At 40.6% G+C, this 16,690-nt stretch overlaps 1 protein-coding gene across 7 annotated transcripts in view; it reads left to right on the top strand.

The window, feature by feature from the left end:
- Positions 1-16,690, top strand: part of TRPM3 (transient receptor potential cation channel subfamily M member 3) — a 593,201-nt gene that overhangs the window by 185,614 nt on the left and 390,897 nt on the right. The gene's annotated exons all lie outside the window — the stretch shown is intronic.

Genomic DNA, 16,690 nt, shown 5'->3' with positions numbered 1-16,690 from the left:
CTAGCCTGGTGAAACCAGGCCCCTCTCTCCAAGGGATTTAAAGATGGGTTGGCTGTGCACAAACCACTCCAGATGGAATCCCATTAGGAAAAACAGTGGCATACGTGATAGGAACCTTAGAAACATACATTGCATGAAATAAATAATTTCTATTAGTGCTTTTGTTGCTGTCATAACTGTAACTTGCTGATACTGAATGACTGAATCATTCGGGAGTTCAGTCTCCACTGTACTTTAACATTAGAGTTAAAAGCCTATACATTATCTTGTTATTAAAGGAAATGTTTTCCTTCTGATAGGATTAGTTTCAAACCATTACACACATTTTTTTCTCTGTTTTGAATATTGTAGAAATATTACATATTATGCCAAATAAAACACCTGGGCTAGCAAACCATCTTATTTTGTTACTTCCTTTACAGTAATTTATGTAAGATGTAGTGAAACTACTATATGGAGCTCAAAATATAAATTTGGGTTGTCATGGATACACACATGAAGAGGCTTTCTTTATAAATTTATTATGAGTCTGACAATTTATTTTTAGTACATAACAGTAGTTTCTCCCAAAGAGAAAGATGATGTAATGAGGTTCATTATTGTTACTCTTATTAAACCTAACTACATTGCCCTTTTCTTTTTCTGCTCACAATTCAGATATTTTAAAGCCTACAGGCGCACTGTATTGTTTGATGTCAAAATGGCTGATCAGGGCTGTAGGGTTTTCTTTCACTTACTTGACTCCTTGTGTGCCAATGAGCCAAAGATGCTCAAAGTGTAAATTGTATATTGTTTACAGTTAGCAGGTTAAAGTGCTACTGTAAAATAATCCAGCAGGAAAAGGCATGCTTTTGGATTTGCAAATGTTCCAACTGCTGTTTGCTGCCTTAGTAATTAAATTAGACGAGGTATACAACATAAAGCTGCATGAGCTAAATAATATATAGAACTTTCTCATGTCAGTAAATAACTTCTAGTGCTGTGTGTTGTACTTTGCTTATAGTTTCTACTTTACATATGCAATGAAGTACAACATGCACTTTGTTCAATATGCTGTTCTCTTTTATTTCTGAAAAATATTGGTTAATCAAATAACAGGAATCTTAATGAGGGATTATTATATCAGAGAGAAAATGGGGGAGAATCAAAAGAGGAATTCAATAAGGATAATTCACAATAATAAAAAGAAAAATAAATTAAGGAAAAACAGGACTCCTTTAAAATTTACCTCTTTTAAAACACATAATGGAATTACAGCTTACTTAGTAAGTGGCCTCTTTTGTGGGTATTTAAGTATCAGAATAAAAAAAACTCTTAAAGGAAGGAATTGAGCAACATTATTTGAAAATCAGTGAGGAGCTACACAAGTAGCAGAAAGAAAAATACACACACACAAAAATCAGACTGGTTATTTGGGTTGCGTTTTAAATACAGAATTCAGAGTGGTAGCCGTGTTAGTCTGTATCAGCAAAAAGAACGAGGAGTACTTGTGGCACCTTAGAGACTAACAAATTTATTTGAGCATAAGCTTTCACGGGCTAAAACCCACTTCATCGGATCTCTTGTGTGGACTGGTCCAGGCTGAGTTTGATGGTGGGATGGAAATTGTTGAAATCATGGTGGAATTCCTCGAGGGCTTCTTTTCCAAGGGTCCAGATGATGAAGATGTCATCGATGTTACGCAAGTAGAGTTGGGGCGTTAGGGGAGGAGAGCTGAGGAAGCGCTGTTCTAAGTCAGCCGTAAAAAGTTGTGGATGAGGACACCCCATCGTCTCAGTCATTGGCACACTGACAACATGTTTGTCTGGCTATGTAGACTCTCTCCTCAGGCCCTATGCTACCAGCAGTCCTAGCTATCTTCGAGACACCACTGACTTCCTGAGGAAACTACAATCCATTGGTGATCTTCCAGAAAACACCATCCTGGCCATTATGGATGTAGAAGCCCTCTACACCAACATTCCACACAAAGATGGACTACAAGCCGTCAGGAACAGTATCCCCGATAATGTCACGGCAAACCTGGAGACTGAACTTTGTCCTCACCCACAACTATTTCACATTTGGGGACAATGTATACCTTCAAGTCAGCGGCACTGCTATGGGTACCTGCATGGACCCACAGTATGCCAACATTTTTATGGCTGACTTAAAACAGCACTTCCTCAGCTCTCGTCCCCTAACGCCCCAACTCTACTTGCACTACATTGATGACATCTTCATCATCTGGACCCATGGAAAAGAAGCCCTTGAGGATTCCACCATGATTTCAAGAATTTCCATCCCACCTCAGCCTGGACCAGTCCACACAAGAGATCCACTTTCTGGACACTGCAGTGCTAATAAGTGATGGTCACATAAACACCACCCTATACCGGAAACCTACTGACCGCGATACTTACCTACATGCCTCCAGCTTTCATCCAGACCACACCACCCGATCCATTGTCTACAGCCAAGCTCCAAGATGAAACCACATTTGCTTCAAACCCTCAGACAGAGATAAACACCTACAGGATTTCTGTCAAGCATTCTTAAAACTACAATACCCACTGCTGAAGTGAAGAAACAGATTGACAGAGCCAGAAGAGTATCCAGAAGTCACCTACTACAGGACATTAAGGATCTACAATCTATCCTGAAGGACGATCCCTCACTCTCACAGATCTTGGGAGACAGGCCAGTCCTCGCTTACAGACAGCCCCCCACCCTGAAGCAAATACTCACCAGCAACCACACACCAAAAACACTAACTCAGGAACCTATCCTTGCAACAAAGCCTGCTGCCAACTCTGTCCACATATCTATTCAGGGGACACCATCATAGGACCTAATCACATCAGCCACACTATCAGAGGCTCGTTCACCTGCGCATCTACCAACGTGATATATGCCATCATATGCCAGCAATGCCCCTCTGCCATGTACCTTGGCCAAACCGGACAGTCTCTACGCAAAATAATAAATGGACACAAATCAGATGTCAAGAATTATAACATTCAAAAACCAGTCGGAGAACACTTCAACCTCCCTGGTCACTCAATTACAGACCTCAAAGTCTCAGTACTCCAACAAAAAAAACCCTTCAAAAACAGACTCCAACAAGAAACTGCAGAATTGGAATTAATTTGCAAACTGGACACCATTAAATTAAGCTTGAATAAAGACTAGGAGTGTATGGATCATTACACAAAGTAAAACCTATTTCCCCATGCTAATTTTTCCCCCTACTGTTTCCCACACCTTCTTGTCAACTATTGGAAATGGGCCATCCTGATTATCACTACAAAAGTTTTTTTTTCTCCTGCTGATAATAGCCCACCTTAACTGATTACTCTCATTATAGTTAGTATGGCAACACCCATTTTTTCATGTCCTCTGTGTGTGTATATCTTCCTACTGTATTTTCCACTGCATGCATCCGATGAAGTGGGTTTTAGCCCATGAAACTTATGCTCAAATAAATTTGTTAGTCTCTAAGGTGCCACAAGTACTCCTAGTTCTTTTTGTTAAATATAGAAGTAATTTTAAAAACAAACTTTTTTATGCAAATACATTGCATCAGGATCTATTCACTATCATTTTCTTCATTTCCCCATCTCTCCTCCCGTCCTTCCCCACCCCAGCATTTTAAGTTATTCTCAAAAACAAAATAAAAATTGCAAATTAATTTGCAGGCTGTGGCATAATGTCACACACAGAAGAATGAGCCTCTGTTCCATTAAAAAATCACTAGGGCTATTTTCTCTAAATTTAAAAAGTAAACTATATGTTCTATTGACAACAGGAACTTTAAGCATAACAGGATAGGGGGCATAAAGCATGGTGTCAACAAAACCATCCGAATCAGTTTATTTTCCTGGAAGTGGGCACATAAATCACAAAGGAGAGAGATTCTGTCCTATGTTATTAAGTAGTGCTAAACGCATTTAAGTAGAGAACCAAATCTCAGACTCATGGGGGAATCTGTCCTGGTAGGCATAATGCATTGTTTACTTTATATGGCCATTTGTTAACAGAATATAAAATGGGATTCACAGAAATAAGAATTCATTTGTCCCTAAAAATTCAGAGTCATAGTGATAATAGAGGTAGGGCTTGAATTTACAGGCTACTTAGACGAGGATTCTTTGCTCACAGAGCAGCCCCAGTGACTACAATGTAAATACTCAGTAAGGACTACTCTTATGAATAGAAGTTTCAAGGTCAAGCCCATAGGATTGTCATGGCATAAAACCTGCAACAAATGTTCTCATTTTTCTCCATAAGATAGAAAGTAATTTTATTAGGTTTTTTTAATGCTATAATTATGGAGGCACCTGTTGTGATTTAATTGAGTTTTGCACTTAAAGCAGGGATTCAGCATCTTAGGTACGGAAAAATAGACTATCCATCTCAAAATTTAGAGCACTTACTCTTTGATTATAGAATGAATTTTCTGAAACTTTTCAAGTAAACCTATGTATTAGTTTAGTGGTTAATATTTATTATAAAATAGATCAGTTAAGAAATGTATTAGACAGCATCAGAGAGAGGTTTTATAACAGCAGTAAGACTTAGACATAGTGAGATAGTAGAAATAATATTTTTAGGATGTTTACAAAAAGCAATAGAGTAAGCGAAATTACATTTTTTCCCAACTGATCTACACCAATTTCCTTTTCTTTTGCCCTGTTTTCGTTCTTTCTTTTTTTTTCATTTTGGTTGCTACAACCAATCAGTCTGTCTTCTCATTAGAGAAGCAAACAAGCACTGTGTGGACTAATTTGCATCAAGGTTGGTGACATGACTGTTTTAAATGAATGAATTTATTTAGTCTATGAGGAACAGCAGTATAGCACCATTGTTGTTCCATAAGCTAAATTAGAAGGATAATTTGAGAGTTTTTTGCAAATCAATGTTACACCACATTTTGTTAAATTTCTAATTTAAACCATATTAACATGGAATTATTACTACCCTGCACATATTGCAGAGGATTACACACAGAAGCACTCAGTAAATAGGCCCCATAAGTAATACATTTCAAAAGAAGGCTTTGGGAATATGACTAATAGCTCTTAAAAACAAACCAATTTTATTGAAGTTTAAAAATGTGAAATTTACATGTTGTAGTAGAAAAGATCATTTCTGAGTTTAATTGCTGATCCCCTGACTTCCATGGCTTGGGTCCTGCAAATAACTGAGCTATACTGTCTACATATAGATTTTTAGAAGAAAAATTTTTCAAATCCTTAAAAAGCAAATTTCTCCTAAAAAAACCCACCAGTAATGGAGCCTCTTTTGTCTTTACTAATAGGAAATGCTGTTGTTACTGGAAAATTAGACATGCTAGTGATCCACTGTTCAATTCCAAATAGGGTGTTACTGTCACAGTGGGAATCACGCAGACATAAGCAAGCACAGATCTTTCGAGATTCTTGTTATGCGTCGTACCAACTGTTACATTCACAGCACACAAACAGAGAAATTGCAAGGTCACAGTGTTTTATTTCTTAAAATCAAGAATCGCAGCACACAAGAACCAAAAACAGAGAGAGCACTAGGTGTTCCATAAGACAGAGAGGCACAACTCACCACACTGTGCTTAGGCTTGCTCTTTGCAGACTGATTCCTGAAAGACCCAGATCACATGCTTCCCTACGGGGCCCCCTTGCCTGCAAGCGGGACCAGGAATCCCCCTCCCCCCCCCGAAATGTAAAGTGATATTTGATCATTTTAACTCAGTTTTCAATATGCTATACCAGGTTACAAAATGGAATTAGAAATAGTCTGTGGTGTAAGGCAGTGTGGTTCATTTCTGTGTTTCCAGTTCTCCATGTGACTGATGTTTTGTATAGGGTTGGGAGGACTTCTGGTAATTCAATGCTCACAATTGGTCTCATCTTGTACCTCCATCTCCCATCATGCCTACAGAACCATGTCATCTGACAATGGTTAGGCAAGTGGCAAGCTGAGACTACTGCTTATTATGCAAAAACATGCTTGCTTTACTGTGGCTTCATCCCGTTGCCATCCACCTAGCTCTTCTGTTTCATGTGCCTATTGTGTCTTGGTATGAACATAGATAATTCATTTTCTGGTACAGGGACTGTCTTTTTACTACACATTTGAATGGTGTTAGGCCTAAAGGGGCGCTGATCTTTGATTTGGGTCCCCTAGCTGCTACTGTAATACACACAAATAATGATTGAAAAAGTAATTTCAGAAACATTTTCCAAGGTATAAAAAGGACTTTCTTGTTATGGTTTTCCATGATATCCAGAATTTGTGTCACTATCCAAGTGTGTTTATAGTTTTTTTTTAATGACAAGACCTATATATTTCTCCTGTGTGCACAAGTGCAGGATGTAGGGGAACATGTATCAGTGTTGGATGTGCGTAAAAAATTGTAAAATTTTGAATACGGAATTTGTTACAGATGTAAAGTTGAAGTCCATAGAACTCAGTAAGTTTTCATAACAGTTCAAAAAGATAAAGTATATATTTCTTTAAATTACAATGGTCTTATTTCATAATTTAGTTAACTCTAATTTTTTCGTATTTTCCTTTTGTTTATAAGCTTTTTGATCTGAATCTCCCTTTTTGTCCTTTGATGTTTTGCGAAGAAAAAATATCAGCTGCTACAGCTGGGCCACTTCTTGCTTAGGAGGAGCAACTGTTTCACAGGCCAAGCTTCTTTGCACTAGCTGACAACAGTCACCAGTGCTCAAAATGCCCGTGAAGTATAATGATGGAATGTTAGTAACAATAACTCTTGAGTGGATTTTAGTTTTCAGTCATTGACATCTGTGAAAAACTGACATCTATCTGAAACATCCATAAAAAGGGTTTTAGTGGTGCTTCCTAATACATAGTATTCCAGGACATCTTTGTAATTAATATGAACATCTTTCTGAAGACTACTTGTAGTTATATTGGTTGTTAGCAATATAACTTTAGGTGAAAGACTGATATTGACAAATTCTCTTCACCTACTCCTAGGCTACTTTTGCTTGTTATATGCAATCCATCACTGCAGGCATTTCCTCTTAAGTATAGGGTTGTTCCTTTTTGTTTGTTCTCTTTGGTGACCGTTTTGTTTACTAGAACAGACCCGTAGCTATATGTATTCTCTGGCAGTATTAATTTATGGAACACACAAAAACTCTGTTTCACAGCTAACTGAATAACAAGCTAGAGGCACTCCTGGGTCAGCTGGTTGCCCTGCTGAATATTAAAGACAGCAAGATGTTCACAGAGATGAGTTTCCTCCGGTAGATGAATATTGTGACAGTCAAGGGGAGCAGCAGGCTTCTCCCACCTTCCAATCAAATGAATCTGGGCTGAGTGATAACAGGAGAATAGTCAGCTGAGATAAGATGTCTGAGGTGACCATTCTGGGTTAAGACACATTATGTTGTCCCTAATCAACTTGGGGAGGGTAGAGATGGTGCAAAAGATATGGGCTATAGGATGTAACATTGATCCACATGGTCAAGGAGTAGACAAACTAGTTGTAAATGTCTACAAAGTGATGTAGATAGCATGGTGAGTGCACAGTTATGGACAAAGAGCAGGTGCCGAATGACCACCTGGACAGGCACTGCTAGATACAGTATAAAGGGAGACTGTGAGGATATGTGTACTGTTTAAATCTCAAACAAGAAGTCAGTTAGCACAGAGCTGGGTAAATTTCTAGGCAGAATCTCTACAAGGAAGTAGAGAGACAGAACAGCTTTAGAGATGGATATTACTGTTTTCCTTATTCTACTAAAATTCCTTGTTCAGTGTTAGAAGAAAATGTAACATTAGCATTTGTAATTCTTTGCCATTGTCATGTGGCACAGGACTCCATTAGAACTAAATGTGACTGTCTACATTCAAATTACTGAGGCAAGTGAGCATATGTTGCAGCAAGTTGTCTCTCTGTCTCTGTCCACTGTCCTTTAAATGCAGAGAAGCTGCTTGCCTAGTGCAAGGCCATTGCCATTTTGTTTCTCACTTCATATGCATAACAGCACAGGGGAAATCCCTGTGTTTCTCTCTCGTGTATGCAAACTTTATATTTGTTTTGCTTTCTTTATTGTGACCTAAGTCATCGAGACTAAAAAAGTTCATTCTTTTTTTATTGGGAAACATGGTAACCTGATGGTTAGAACAAGGAACTGGAAATGAAGTTTACTGGCTTCCATTCCGTGCTCTGCTTATTAATTTTCTGTGTTAATATAGGCAATTCACTTTGACTCTCTCTTTCTCTCTCAATTTACTCATCTCAGAAATTAGGTACTAGATGACCTAACATAAATGATTCACTGGGGAACTTTGTGACTTAATTAAGTGATAAAGAACATTTCAATATTTAGATGAAATGGGACAAGTAAATACAAAGTACTAAATAATAAAAATGAGAGCATGTAATTGCCTGAGAATACAAAATGTAACAGACAAGAAATATGAAAATGTCACATGACTGTACACAACAAAAGTCAGAAAAATACTGTAGTATTTGGGTAAGGACTTAGATTCATGGCTACTTAGTATCAATAATGGAAAGGAAATCTAGTTGAGAGGGAAGGGCAAAAAGAATGTTAGAAGCTTAGAAAAGTGACTTTTGAGGGAAAACTGGAACTGACTGTGTATTTAGAAGAGTAAGTATTAGGAGGACATATGACGAGCTTTTCAATACACTAAAAGGATAGGCATACAATAGAAATATTCAAATTATTAATGTTAACAACAGCACTCAGTAATATATAGTTAACAAGGAAACAGCAAAGAGCCTAAACATTTTTGTTCAAATTATATTAAGAGTACATTTTATAAATAGTTAATAGATATTTTCATAAACCGTTAATCAATTGTTAGAGATTGTTAAAATCAAGTTGCTCAATAGGTTGTCTATAACCGTGGTCATATGTAACCATTTATTTGTATATGCTTGTAACACTCTATAATACATTATATTAATGTCTAGATTTAGAACATGTTTGTAACATCAATCATTTATCAACACTTTATGTAGTCTTAATATAACATGACCACCGTGTGTGTGCGCGCGCGCGTACACGTATGGGATAGTGAATTTGTGAAACGTCTTAGCAAAGGTAGCAGTAGGAAGAAGCAGCAAAGCCATGTTCTAAAAACACCTAATAGCAAGAGCTGTGCAAAATTTCAATTAATTATTTATTCTAAATCCAAAACACAGGCTGAGTTGCACTTGAGTTACACAAGCTTCAAGTAAATCTGGGCCAATTTGTGTGTTAAGATGGATGCCACATTAAACTTGGGGAGTTCAGATGAGTTTTGTGGCATGTTCACATTTCCAGTTCGTTAGAACACAACTTTCTGGGGATGCAAAAACATGCAAAGCAAAGTGGAAAAAATGGCTAGCACTGAATCTTGTGAATTTAAATTTAAAGGTACTGAACAAAGATGGTTACTATACCATATTTGTGAACAATAGCTACTACTTATATACTGCAGGGGTGACCACCCTGTAATACTGGAGGAAAATGTTGTCAATAAGAAAACTTGTATTTGATTATGAATTGAAAATGTTTCCTAAACCAAACCCTGTGACTTTTAAACTCAAGCTTCTGAGTCAATCCTGTGACTAAAGGGAGGTGGGCAGGGGAGCCTCAGGAGTTACTCTCTTATGAGCTGCAAGCTTTGAGCAGCTGTTGTCTCTTCTCTGTATCTGCTGCTCAGCAGATCCCATGCTGACCATGTGCTGCATTACAAGGAGAAGTGAGTTGCTTGGATTGTCTGCTTGTCTGTTGGACTATGAGAGCCCCAGGGAGAGCAGGATAGGATAGGTGCTTGGATGATTCTGCCTGAGCTTACGGGAGTGCCCATTAGCAAAGGATACTGCAGGACAACTCAGGAGAAGGGGAAAAGAGGTGAAGCACAGAAACAACAACCAGTTACTCTTCTTTGATTCAGCAGGTAGAGTGCTCTCTGACTTGTACCAGCTGGAAACATTTCCCTAGGGACCATACTTCAACTGGGGATAGATAGCCAGAGTACAATGCTATCTATCACACCTGATAAACACCTCTCTCTATGTAGCTCCTGGTGCACGGAGTAAGAGCCAGCTATGCTAACTTGATGTCTGCTGGAAATTTTCCCATGCTTAGAGAGAACTTGATAATGGTAAAAAGCAACAGAGGGTCCTGTGGCACCTTTGAGACTAACAGAAGTACTGGGAGCATAAGCTTTCGTGGGTAAGAACCTCACTTCTTCAGATGCAAGTAATGGAAATCTCCAGAGGCAGGTATAGATCAGTGTGGAGATAACGAGGTTAGTTCAATCAGGGAGGGTGAGGTGCTCTGCTAGCAGTTGAGGTGTGAACACCAAGGGAGGAGAAACTGTTTCTGTAGTTGGATAGCCATTCACAGTCTTTGTTTAATCCTGATCTGATGGTGTCAAATTTGCAAATGAACTGGAGCTCAGCAGTTTCTCTTTGGAGTCTGGTCCTGAAGTTTTTTTGCTGTAAGATGGCTACCTTTACATCTGCTATTGTGTGGCCAGGGAGGTTGAAGTGTTCTCCTACAGGTTTTTGTATATTGCCATTCCTGATATCTGACTTGTGTCCATTTATCCTCTTGCGTAGTGACTGTCCAGTTTGGCCAATGTACATAGCAGAGGGACATTGCTGGCATATGATGGCATATATAACATTGGTGGACGTGCAGGTGAATGAGCCGGTGATGTTGTAGCTGATCTGGTTAGGTCCAGTGATGGTGTTGCTGGTGTAGATATGTGGGCAGAGTTGGCATCGAGGTTTGTTGCATGGGTTGGTTCCTGAGTTAGAGTTGTTATGGTGCGGTGCGTGGTTGCTGGTGAGAATATGCTTAAGGTTGGCAGGTTGTCTGTGGGCGAGGATTGGCCTGCCTCCCAAGGTCTGTGAAAGTGAGGGATCATTGTCCAGGATGGGTTGTAGATCACTGATGGTGCGTTGGAGAGGTTTAAGCTGAGGACTGTAGGTGATGGCCAGTGGAGTTCTGTTGGTTTCCCTTCTGGGCCTGTCTTGTAGCAGGAGGCTTCTGGGTACACGTCTGGCTCTGTTGATTTGTTTTTTTATTTCCTTGTGTGGGTATCGTAGTTTTGAGAATGCTTGGTGAAGATCTTGTAGGTGTTGGTCTCTGTCTGAGGGGTTGGAGCAGATGCGATTGTACCTCAGTGCTTGGCTGTAGACGATGGATCGTGTGGTGTGACCGGGGTGGAAGCTGGAGGCATGAAGGTAGGCGTAGCGGTCGGTGGGTTTTCGGTATAGGGTGGTGTTAATGTGGCCATCGCTTATTTGTACGGTGGTGTCCAGGAAGTGGACCTCCCGTGTAGATTGGTCCAGGCTGAGGTTGATGGTGGGGTGGAAGCTGTTGAAAGCATGGTGGAATTCTTCCAGGGTCTCCTTCCCATGGGTCCAGATGATGAAGATGTCATCAATATAGCGTAGGTAGAGAAGGGGCATGAGTGGACGAGAGCTGAGGAAGCGTTGTTCCAGGTCAGCCATAAAAATGTTGGCATATTGTGGGGCCATGGGGGTGCCCATAGCGGTGCCACTGGTCTGGAGGTATATGTTGTCACCAAATTTGAAATAATTGTGCGTGAGGATAAAGTCACAGAGCTCAGCAATAAGTTGTGCTGTGTCATCATCAGGGATACTGTTCCTGACAGCTTGTATTCCATCTGTATGTGGGATGTTTGTGTAGAGAGCCTCTACATCCATGGTGGCTAGGATGGTGTTTTCTGGGAGGTCACCAATGCATTGTAGTTTTCTCAGGAAATCTGTGGTGTCACGGAGATAGCTGGGAGTGCTGGTGGCGTAGGGTCTGAGTAGGGAGTCCACATATCCAGACAGTCCTTCAGTGAGAGTGCCAATGCCCGAGATGATGGGGCGTCCAGGATTTCCAGGTTTGTGGATCTTAGGTAGTAGATAGAATAACCCCGGTCGGGGCTCTAAGGGTATGTTGATTTGTTCCTGTGTTAGTGTAGGGAGTGTCCTGAGTAGATGGTGCAGTTTCTTAGTGTATTCCTCAGTGGGATCTGAGGAACGCGGCCTGTAGAATTTGGTATTGGAGAGTTGTCTGGCGGCCTCCTTCTGGTAGTCAGACCTGTTCATGATGACAACAGCACCTCCTTTATCAGCCTCTTTGATGATAATGTCAGGGTGGTTTCTGAGGCTGTGGATGGCATTGCGTTCTGCACGACTTAGGTTATGAGTCAAGCGATGTTGTTTTTCCACAATTTCTGCCTGTGCACGTCGGCGGAAGCATTCTATGTATAGGTCCAGATCTTGGAGCAATCGCATCTGCTCCAACCCCTCAGACAGAGACCAACACCTACAAGATCTTCACCAAGCATTCTCAAAACTACGATACCCACACAAGGAAATAAAGAAACAAATCAACAGAGCCAGACGTGTACCCAGAAGCCTCCTGCTACAAGACAGGCCCAGAAGGGAAACCAACAGAACTCCACTGGCCATCACCTACAGTCCTCAGCTTAAACCTCTCCAACGCATCATCAGTGATCTACAACCCATCCTGGACAATGATCCCTCACTTTCACAGACCTTGGGAGGCAGGCCAATCCTCGCCCACAGACAACCTGCCAACCTCAAGCATATTCTCACCAGCAACCACGCACCGCACCATAACAACTCTAACTCAGGAACCAACCCATGCAACAAACCTCGATGCCAACTCTGCCCACATATCTACACCAGCAACACCATCACTGGACCTAACCAGATCAGCTACAACATCACCGGCTCATTCACCTGCACGTCCACCAATGTTATATATGCCATCATATGCCAGCAATGCCCCTCTGCTATGTACATTGGCCAAACTGGACAGTCACTACGCAAGAGGATAAATGGACACAAGTCAGATATCAGGAATGGCAATATACAAAAACCTGTAGGAGAACACTTCAACCTCCCTGGCCACACAATAGCAGATGTAAAGGTAGCCATCTTACAGCAAAAAAACTTCAGGACCAGACTCCAAAGAGAAACTGCTGAGCTCCAGTTCATTTGCAAATTTGACACCATCAGATCAGGATTAAACAAAGACTGTGAATGGCTATCCAGCTACAGAAACAGTTTCTCCTCCCTTGGTGTTCACACCTCAACTGCTAGCAGAGCACCTCACCCTCCCTGATTGAACTAACCTCGTTATCTCCACACTGATCTATACCTGCCTCTGGAGATTTCCATTACTTGCATCTGAAGAAGTGAGGTTCTTACCCACGAAAGCTTATGCTCCCAGTACTTCTGTTAGTCTCAAAGGTGCCACAGGACCCTCTGTTGCTTTTTACAGATTCAGACTAACACGGCTACCCCTCTGATACTTGATAATGGTGAGGCAGCTGGTGTGCAGAGACAGCTGCCTATCATGCTGACCAGTACTGTCACATGTCCTTTTGCTCTCCTGTCTGTCTGTCTGCATCCACCTGTTGTCTCTCATCTTGTACTTGGATTGTAAACTCTTTAAGGTAGGGACAGTCTTTGTTTTGTGTTTGTACAGAGCCTAGCACAAGGGTCCAGATCTGTGACTGGACCTACTGGAAACCCTCAGTGCAAAAAATAAGAGGGGAATCTCAAGCAGGGGACATGCTACTGGCTTCCATTCTATTTGTGATGACTGAGTGATGCCAAGGGAACAAGAAACAGGACAGTTTGCTCTTAAATATTTGTTAGCAGCAGCCCTTTGATCTTGTTGGTATATATATTTGCCCCCAGGCTAAAATGGTTGGCCACAACTAATATACTGTAACCAGTTTGGATTTTATGGATCGTCAACCATTCTTTCATTTTTTAGTATTCTTATATGTGCTGCTTTCATGTATTGTACCTAGGGATATGTGCTATAGTAGATGTTTATGAACACGGGATTGTTATGTGAGATTATGGAAACTGACATAGAAGAGCTTTTAAAAATACTTTCTTTAGGTAACATGGCGATCTTTCTTGTCACTTGGCAGCAACAGAACTTGCCTTAAATTGTTATGATTTTTACCTGGCAATTGACAAAGTAATAGATCTCACTGCAATAGTAGTGCAGTGAATGTGTCTGAAAGGGAGAATGCTCTAATCTGAACAATGGCAAATTTAACATTTAGTGTTGCTATGTTATAACAGCATTTAATAGGAGAATAACATCTGACATGATTGTTGCACCTCCATAATCTTCTGATGTAGAGACAAGGAGCCTGGTTTTCAAAAGAACTGATCACCCACAGTTACAACAGAATTCAATGAGAGCTGCAGGCACGCAGCAGTACAGCTGGTTGAAAATCTTCAATTTGACAATTTTTCATTACAGTTTTGACCAAAAAAGGATCAAAAATCATGAGACCTTTCATGAAAATGGTGTCCCATTTTTCAACCAGCTCTCCTCAACACCTCTGAAAATCATGCCTTTGGAGCTTGATTGTTCACTGCCACCCCCTTAGATTACTTACAGCTATTCAAGGTGTGAGTTAGTTGCTACCAATTAGAATGTTAGCTATCAGTCTATTTATATGACCCTCATCACATCACTGGTATATCTGGGTGCCTCACAGTCACTAATCTATTTATCCTCACAGTAACCCGTGAGATAGGGGAAGTCCTATCCCCATGTTGCAGTTGGGGAACTGAGCCATAGAGCAGACTTAAATGATTTGCTCAAGGTCACACAGAGAGTCTACCATAGAACCAGAAGCTGACTCTAGATCTCTTGAGTTCCATTCCTGTGCCCTATTCACTTCACCATCCTCTCTCTCTCTCTCTCTCTCTCTCTCTCAGGTCTAAATGACTAGACAAGAGGCCAGGTGCTAAAGAAGCAGGCCCATGAAAACAAATGGATTCATACTAAACACTGCACTATATAAAAGCGATGGCTTCTAAGTTGCTGTGTGTATCAGAGGGGCATTTGTAGAGCTCTGTCTCAAGCATTTAAAATGCAGTGGAAGCTAAGATGCATTGGACTTACTATTTTTAGTTTATTAAAACAATCTGTTATATTTTTATTGTGTCTTCTGCTCCATAACCTCCTTAGAGGTTTGTTATCCTACTTTCTTACACAGTGAAGAGAGAGGCAGCATTCTACCATTTTTCCAGTTTCCCTATCTCTAATGCAATCTGTCCATTTTATTTTTCACCAGGTGCCCAATGAAAAAGCAGATGTGGGGAGGGTTTACGGTGGTGATGGTGAACATGTCTTGCCAATCAGCATCCCTGCAGCCTTTTGGAGAAAAAGATGGGTTATTTAAGGCTGCAGTTTTTCTACTTTCTTTCCAGGGCAAACTCCTCATCCCTCAGTTTAACCATTCAACGGCACTTATCTACTACTACTTTCCTAACGCAGACAAAAGGATCATTCTGTGCTCCATTTAAGTACCATGGTATTTAATGTCAAGATTTAGATATGTTCTTTCTGCTTGGTTTCCCCTGTGCCTCTTTCATTGAGCCCTTATAAGAGTGTCAGGAAATGTTATTGTAACTCATCAGTGGTAGATTTTCACTACTTTTTATATATGTTTACAGTTCAACTGAAAAAGTAAAGTGCGTGAGCATTTAAACCTGTGCGACATGGGCAAAGGGGCTTGATCACACCCTTTTCCTTTTCCCACTGTGGAGGGGATAAAGAAAAAGCAAAAGTCAGATGCTTTGGCCCAAATTTTGTCAGGAGGAAGGACGTTTGAGCTTCAGGTCCGTCATCTTGATAGCCCTTCAACCTCTCAGAAACTCATCAATCTCTGCACATTTAGGACTGCAGATTTAGGATTATGGGTGAGATCTGGGCAGAGCTGTTCTGCTGAATAATTTTTCCGCAAGCCTTGTCTTATTCCATTTCTCAATCTGCTCTCAACTTCCCCCTGAATGTGAGTTTTTAGTTGGTGCACAGTTAGAAAACCAACTGGGGCTCAACTCCTCAGGGAGACATACCGATATGAAGGGCTGGGGAGGGGGTCAGGAAGGAGCATAGAGGTACTTGGCTTCTGCATCAGGGCACCAGTTTTCTACAGATGTCCCCAGATTTGTAGGCTTTACGGAGGGATCTTGAGACATACACAGTGTGAGGGCCGTCCATGCCTCCACAAAAGAGGGAGGGTGGGGTAAACTATATCCTTGCATCATGTCTTAGAGAGGATAATTCATAGGATGCTCATTGGGAGGCTGATTCAAATACCATGGAACTCAGTGGAAAGATTCCCATTGTCTTCATTTGGCTTTGGATCAGGTCCTGAGTTTCCAACTCTCTCAAAGGCTTGCCCATTTAAGACTATGATTTGGGACCACAAATATTGGTTCTCTCTTATTAGTGTGACTCATAGGAACCCATTATAAACCATTATAGACATATAGATACGTATAAAATAGAAAGCAATAAAATGTGCCTATTAGCACAGCCTCACAAAAACAATGTTAATCGAACTGTGCCAAATCCTTAAGAGGTCATTACAATATTTTTGTTCCTTTTTCTTGTTTCTCTCTTTTGGAGACTTTGTCAGCTTTAGCTGTGGAATATGGGAATGATAGGTTGAGATAATTCTGAATAGAGAAACAATGTCCTTAATAAGGAGAGAGATGTGTAAAATGGAACATGAACATGCCTTAAGTTTGCCAAATGTCCCCAAATTGAATAAATTTGATCTACTGAGAGCCTTAGGAAAGGAGAGAGTGAAAATGTTGCTGTTAAAAAGGGGCTGATTATCC

The sequence above is a fragment of the Chrysemys picta genome, chromosome 6, assembly GCF_011386835.1.
Source record: "Chrysemys picta bellii isolate R12L10 chromosome 6, ASM1138683v2, whole genome shotgun sequence".
NCBI lineage: Eukaryota > Metazoa > Chordata > Testudines > Emydidae > Chrysemys > Chrysemys picta.
This window is presented reverse-complemented; position numbering and strand designations above follow the sequence as displayed.